Source organism: Lathyrus oleraceus, chromosome 5 (assembly GCF_024323335.1).
Source record: "Lathyrus oleraceus cultivar Zhongwan6 chromosome 5, CAAS_Psat_ZW6_1.0, whole genome shotgun sequence".
Taxonomy (NCBI): Eukaryota; Viridiplantae; Streptophyta; class Magnoliopsida; order Fabales; family Fabaceae; genus Lathyrus; species Lathyrus oleraceus.
Genome location: NC_066583.1, coordinates 395533371 through 395540998, shown reverse-complemented (window position 1 = coordinate 395540998; position 7628 = coordinate 395533371).

Below are 7628 nucleotides of genomic sequence, written 5' to 3'. Positions count from 1 at the left end.
GGCCTACGTAGTCTGTCAAGCACAGACATCAGAGTCGACGTAGTTCGGGACAGGGGAAACGTGCTCGCTAGGATGTCGCATCCTATGCATACGTATCTTCTCTAACCGGAGAGGAATCAGAGCACTCGTAGCTCGGCTAACGCACGCCGAACAAAACCCACACAGGAAACCGACTGCCAATCGCTGGACTTACGTCAGACTCCACACAAACAGGCAAACATGGAAACCGAATGCCAATCGCTGGACTTACATCAGACTCCGAACCAACAAACACACACACAGGAAACCAATTGCCAATCGCTGGACTTATGTCAGACTCCAACAAGCAAACAAGACACAGGAAACCGACTGCCAATCGCTGGACTTACGTCAGACTCCAACACACACAAGAGGGGTTGAAAAAGAAAAGGGCGCCCGGAGAGATCAGCTCATCTCCTGCCTACGTACCTCATCTGGTATGAGGATCAGAGCGACGTAGTTCCCCTAAACAGGGAAAGAACTTCTATCCTAACCAGATACAAAGGGAGACACAAACTACTAGGGAGACTACGACTCGAGCCTAGAAGTTGTCATGCATACGATCCCTATGTTGAGGTTTCTATCCTAACTTGTACAGGAAGCAAGCTATCCTAAACAGCACATGCAAACACATACAAGCACAAAGAACAAGCACACACACTATATGCAAACAATTGGGCTCATACAAGGTTAGGCTGTAAAAACAAGCCAACTGGAATGGGGTGTTGTTAGCTCTTAACCCTAACATTGAGAGTTAGGGTGAAGCAGATGAAATAGGAAGTGAGGGTAAGACCTCGCAGCTCTTATCCCTGGCCTGGGAGAGCTTCAGATAAATGAAAGTGTGGGAGTTCAGAATGTAGGAACTCTTCTCCACATATGACTGACACAACATGATCTTGGGTTATTATCCACAATGCATCAACACATGGTGTGTGAGAAAAGTGAATGACACAACTGAATAGCAGGGGATGGATTGCACATCCCTTTTATCTGCCAATTGCCTCCTAAGAGGTCTTTCCCTGCTTGGCACAAAATTAAACATTCACAAGCATTGCCTCTTAAGGAGGGCTTCAGACACGTGTCTGCCCACATAATAGGACAGGTCTTCCAGACTACATGAAGTCAAAGGAGTTATACCTCAGTGGTAAGCAAACCACAAGCTAGCAAAGCAAGTTCAAAAGAACTCAAAGCAACTTAGGTACCTGTGAAAAATCTAAACCAATCAGTTCAACTGTACAGACAACTAAACAACAGTTAACATTAAATAGACAGACAATGTTCACAATGTGCAATCCACAAGGCAAACTCAAATGAGTTAGCATCAACCTACAAAACACACAAATGTTAGTAATCAAGAGCAAACATCAATGCTCAAATGAGGAAGCATCATCAACTATGGACTTGGAAGCTTAAACCTGAAATGAAAACCCACATGTAAGCCACAAACCACTAGGTCAAAGCCTAGGGTCAAAGGAGGGTCAAAAATCCAAAACAGAACATGAAATTTAACATGAATCATCTTCATTCAATCAAGAACAAATCTCAAAAAGTCCCACATCAAAATCATTAATCATATTCATTTCATGAGCAAAACATGGCAAGGCATGCAAATGGTGATCACATTGAGACATCAGAAGCAACAAATGCACATTAAATCAAAAATGACTCAAATAATCTTGGCAAAATTCATGAGTAAACAAGACATACAACATGATCATCACACAAAAAATTAGAGGCATTGGACATCATTAGGCATGGCAATCACATAGCATAAAACAGACAACTAAATGTGTGACACAAATTGTCACACCAACTTAGCATAATCATAAATCAGAGATGGATCATGGGAAAAATCTCAAATCAAAGCCAAAACATCACTCAACATGTCTAGAATCCACACACAAAATTTCAGAAGGATTGGATCATTTTTGAGCATTTTATGATGAATGGAATAAGGCAAGGTCAAACATGTATATGCATTCAAACACCCTAGGACAAATCATATTTTAAGCCAGGCACAACTTGCAATTTAATGATCATAAAAAAGTAGACAGAACGAGGATCATGATGCAAAAAATTGGAGATCAATTGGATTAATTTTCATTTTTAAATGATTTTTTGAAGTTTGGAGAAATTTTGAAAATGAAAATGGAGCCAAGGTATGAAATGTGGAGGGAAAAGGATAATTGGCAAGGCAATTTGAAATATGCCTTCAACCGGATTCGAACCATGTGCACATTTGAATTCCAAGCGCGCCAAAGCCAAACGACAGCGTTTTGATATTCAAACCCTAGCCTGGCGCGCTTCTGCATTTCGTAGCTAATTTCAAACATACACATGCAACTTTCGTAGCTAAATCCTAGCCAATTTGTAGCAAATACTGGAAACGAAGAACTTCATGCATGGACGATGAAGATCATGAAGATCTTCATCTGGAATTTCCAGATATCAAAAAATATGTCCAGAAATTAATGAAACCTACGCCATTCAACTCATCCTTCCATGTACATCAAGGATCAAACAAAGATTCATGCAAAAACAACATCACAAGCACGGATCGAAGAGAAAAAGATTTGACATCAAAATTTCAATTGAACATAACTAACTCAAAACAGCACCAAATCACTCCAAATTTGTACCAGAATTATCACCATTCAAGGATTTACACAATTAGCATAATGAATTTGAGAATTAAAGAGGTCGAAAAACTGACCTCTTGATGAACAGAGCTGGATTCAGCTTGCTTCAAGGCTTGTGATGCTCCAGAACTCTTCCAATATTCTTAGTGAGGTGAATGATGATGAAATTGAAGCTCAAGGATGCACGAAACCAGCTTAATCTTCAACTGCCATGGATGCTTCACACTTTGAACCTAGCTCAATATGCCACGATTTTCTCTGAATCCACGTCCAATTCTACTCAACAACACCTCATGAACATGAATCAACCAATGGAAAGTGCTTTTGTTTGAAGAAATTTGGAAAAAGTTTGAGAGAAAATTTTGAGAATTTTTGTGATTCTAGACCTGAAAATGTGCTAATGATGGAAAACAGTTATGATTAACCCTTTATACCTCCTACTAATCATGTTTAGGAACTGTTTAGGCCAAATGCAAATGAGATTAATCCATTTTGTGGTTTATGTGCAAAATTAGAATTTCACCTCCCATACATGCCATGCACGTGAACAGTACTAGTTCTGGCCCAAAATTCCCTTAAAATGAGTCCATGCACACTTGTGAATTGGTTTGGTATGCTCATGATCATTCAAAAAGATGTTATGCAATTTTCTTCCAAAAACTTCATGAGTGAGCACATGCCTATGCAAATGAAATTCATGTCAAGTAATGGTATTCTTGGAAAGTACATGTTATAAGGATCAAAATGCAAAAAGAACCACTCATTTTGGAGTTTTGGTTTGAAAGTTATGCTCATTTGAACTTTTGAACACACTCTGCCATGATTGAACCATATCTCCTCAACCACACATGAGAAATTCATGATCTTGGACTTTTTGGAAATGGGAGAGAAAGATCTTCAACTTTCATGTTGGACAAAATTTCATTTGAAGATTTCTTGATGATGTAATCTTGAGTTGAAGTTGGTCCAAAACCTTTCCATTTTTGCAAAGTTCAAATTATAGGTCACTTGCTATTTTTGGAAAGTCTTGATCTGACTTCAAATTCTTCAATGTTGATGTTTGAAATGTCAAATGAGACTTGTTTGAACATGAATGAAGCATCTCTAACCACCTCCCACCTTCAAATCCACAGTTGACCTTGCAGTTGACTTCTGTTGACTTTTGTGGGCCTCAGATGATTTGGTCATGCACTGATAAGTTCTGAGCCTTCAACACTTGGCCAAATCACTTCAAAATGATACTTGGGTCATGTGAGCTCATGGAAATCACCCTAGGGCTTTGATCTCATGGAAAATGCCCTTGTTGCCTTGCACAGTTGAATCTCCTAACCAGTCTTGCCTGATGAGATGTAATGAACTATGTAATGACAATGCAATGTTAATGTGATATTAATGTCCTAAAAATGAAATGTATATACAAATGGGAGGTGCAAATTTGAGGTGCTACAGAATGGAACTGAGAAAGATTACTATGGTACTTTACGTTTTCGTTTGTTTAATACTAATCCGGAATTGTCTGTGGATGAATTGGGGAGTATCCTAATACTCCCAATAGTATGCCCTAGAACGGTGCCCGATACTTTTGTTCTGACGGAATTCTGGACAACTATAACAGGTAATGCTAAATATATCTCCAAGGGGGCAAAAGCATTGAGTATCCATAACCCTTGTTTCAGGTATGCTCAGAAGGCTTTGGCATACACCATGTTCGGTCGCGGTGATAGCACCGGTGTCGCCACCCAAAGGGAGCTTTTCTTTATGTATAGTATGGCAGCACAAACACCTATCAATGTAGCAGCATTTGCAGCTGACTACCTAGGTAGAGTTGGTCGCGCTACTTCAGGCAACATTTAGGTTGGAGGAATGATCACCCAGATTGCCAACCATTTTGAGTTTGGTGTTGCGCTTGCTGAAGCCCCGCAGGTGCCAGGTAAGAATAAACTGGACATGGCCGCGTTGATTCAACAAGGCATGTTTCAGGTAAAACAAGATCAATATTCTCTTGTATGCCAAAAAGTTCATATTCTTGCTTTACCCGCTTATGATTTCATTAGTATTACTAACAAAGTCAACTGGCTTTATGAGTGTCCCGACCTGGATGAGGGGGACGAAGATTTTCTTGATTTCTTTCCTGCAGATGAGCATATGGAGGGTGCACCTAGCACTGAGGAGCAGTTTTACCAACAACCACAAGGAACGACCTAAGCTTCAGGGTCCTACTCCATGCCACAAGACCAATGGGGTTGGATTCAAAATGAGATCGGTCACCTTCGCCCGGAGCAATCTAAGCAAGGTGAGGAGCTCACAAGGTTCGGAGTTGAACAACGCCGCCAAGGGACGATTTTGGATGAGATGAATGCGATGATGCAACGCATGATGTGGCATTATCCGTATCCTCCTCCACCTCCTCAGTAGACACTGTGAGTGTAACACCCCGATAATAATAGGATAATTATTTAAATTAAGTTAATAATATATTTATTAATTTAATTAGATAATTGGATTATTATTATTATTATTTTTTGGAATTATTAAATTATTATTATTATTATTGGGATAATAATATAAAGTGGAAAATATATAAGTGTGAAATAAGGAAAAAGAGTCTCATTTGGAAAAGAAAGTTTTCACGTGAAACAGAGAAGCGATTGAGAAAGTGGAGAAAGGGCAAAGAGGCAGAGCAAGAGGAAGAAGATTGGAGAAGGGAAAAGCTTGGAGATTAGAGAATTGCCGGATTAACTCAGGTAAGGGGGGTTTATCGTCGTTTAATGGGTATTATGGGTTAGCATGTAATGGGTAGTGATAAACCGTTGAATTGACCCTAATTGGGATTTGGAATGCTGAGAAATTGTGATGAATAAGTTGTGTGAAAACTGTAATTGAATCGATAATGGTGTGTGTCGTAAATTTCTGGACGTGTAGCTTTTTACGGAATTGGAATCGGAGGTCCGGAAGTCCTCTAACGGCGGAAAATGCGGAGAATTCTGCATTCTGCTTTGTGTTAGCGCAGGAACAGCTTTCTGTCTTGCGTTAACCGGTTAACCCAGGGCGTTAACCGGTTAACACTGTTATAAATTGTGAAAAACTGCTGTTTTGTCTGCGTTAACCGGTTAACCCAGGGCGTTAACCGGTTAACACTGTTGCCTTTTGCCAGAAAGTGTGTTTTTGCTGCGTTAACCGGTTAACCCAGGGCGTTAACCGGTTAACACTGTTGCAGAGTGGAAAAATTGTTATTTAACATGTTGTGTGCCTAATTGATGGTTGCCTATATCGGTGTGTGATATAGTAGGGATTATTTCCCGCTGTTTTGAGCAGTATAGGTATTAGTAGAGTGTGCTAATACTGTGTTTAATTATTTGACATGATATGATGTGTGATACATGTGTTGATGATGTGTGAAAATATGCATAATGTTGTGAATGTATATGTTGTGCATGTGTTGTGAATGGACTGTTTTATGGCTTAGAGTGTGAGCATAGGTCCATTGTGGATTATTGTTGTGATGTTGCATTGCTAGGTGATTAGCATGCATAATGTGGCCTTTATGGTGGTAGCTAATTCCCATGGTGAGGAATTAGTGATGTTAGTCATTTGGACTGTTTTTGATGTTTGCATGCTAGGTGAATTAGCGTGCATAGCATGGCCCTTGGGGTGGTAGCTAATTCCCATGGTGAGGAATTAGTGATGTGAGTCACTAGGTCTCAAATGAGTGGGACTAGTGAGCTTGGTAGCCGTACCTGGATTTGGTCGGTGAAGTTGAACTATATGTTCACGAATAGTCGGTACTGCATGCATGGAGTCTCATTGCATAATATATGTGTAGTGTATAATATGAATGGATGTATTCCAATGTTATACGTGTGTTGTGTTGGTATTGAGCATGAGTATGCATTGTGTGGATGTTGATTATGATTGAGTTGATATTGCCGTTGCTGAATGTGTAATCTGATTTGGGTGATGAAATGAGTTAAATTACTTAGCATTACATGATATCTTATAAGGCTTATTATATCGATTGAGGAACTCACCCTTACAACTATTTTTCAGGTAGCGAGCAGTGATTGAGTAAAAGTTAATGCTTGGAGTCTAGTGTAGTCTCCTTAGTGGGTCATGCTCTGATAGATGTAACATCGGGAGGGAACATTTTAATTGTGTTGTTGATGTTTGTCGAACCAGTTTACATGTAGTATGTTACATGCTTTGAATGATCGATTTGATCTCTATCCGCTGCGTATTGTGCAATACTTTATGTTATGAGTTAAATAATGAGCATGACTAAAGATTATGATGAATGGTGTGAAATAATTGTGTGACACCCTTGATTGCATATTACTCTGATTGATATGTTGTTATTTTAATTAAACATTTGGGGTATTTTAGAAGGGTGTTACATTAGTGGTATCAGAGCCTGGTTGGTCGAGTCGAGTCATAATTATTCTGTTTCCCTGTACGTGATAGGTGTTGTGTAACCCTATCAGTACTTATTGTTTTAGCTTGTTGGGTTTTCAGAATAGAGATGGCTGGAAGAGGTAGAGACGATGCTGCGATTGCTGAGGCTCTGGGTATGCTAGCTGGAGTACTTGGAGGGAATCCGAATGTTGTGGGAATTGGAGCTGCTCGTCAACTGAGTGAGTTCCAGAAGAACAATCCTCCAATGTTCAAGGGAGCATACGATCCAGATGGCGCTCAGAAGTGGTTGAAGGAGATAGAGAGAATCTTCCGAGTGACTGAGTGTGCCGATAACCAGAAGGTCAGGTTCGGTACGCATATGCTGTCAGAAGAGGCTGATGATTGGTGGGTTGCTACCCGCACTGAGTTGGAATCTGCTGGGAATGCTGAGATCACGTGGGTTGTGTTCAGAGAGAGATTCCTGAGGAAGTACTTTCCAGAGGATGTCAGAGGGAAGAAAGAGATAGAGTTCTTAGAATTGAAGCAAGGCAACCGGTCTGTTACTGAGTATGCTGCTAAGTT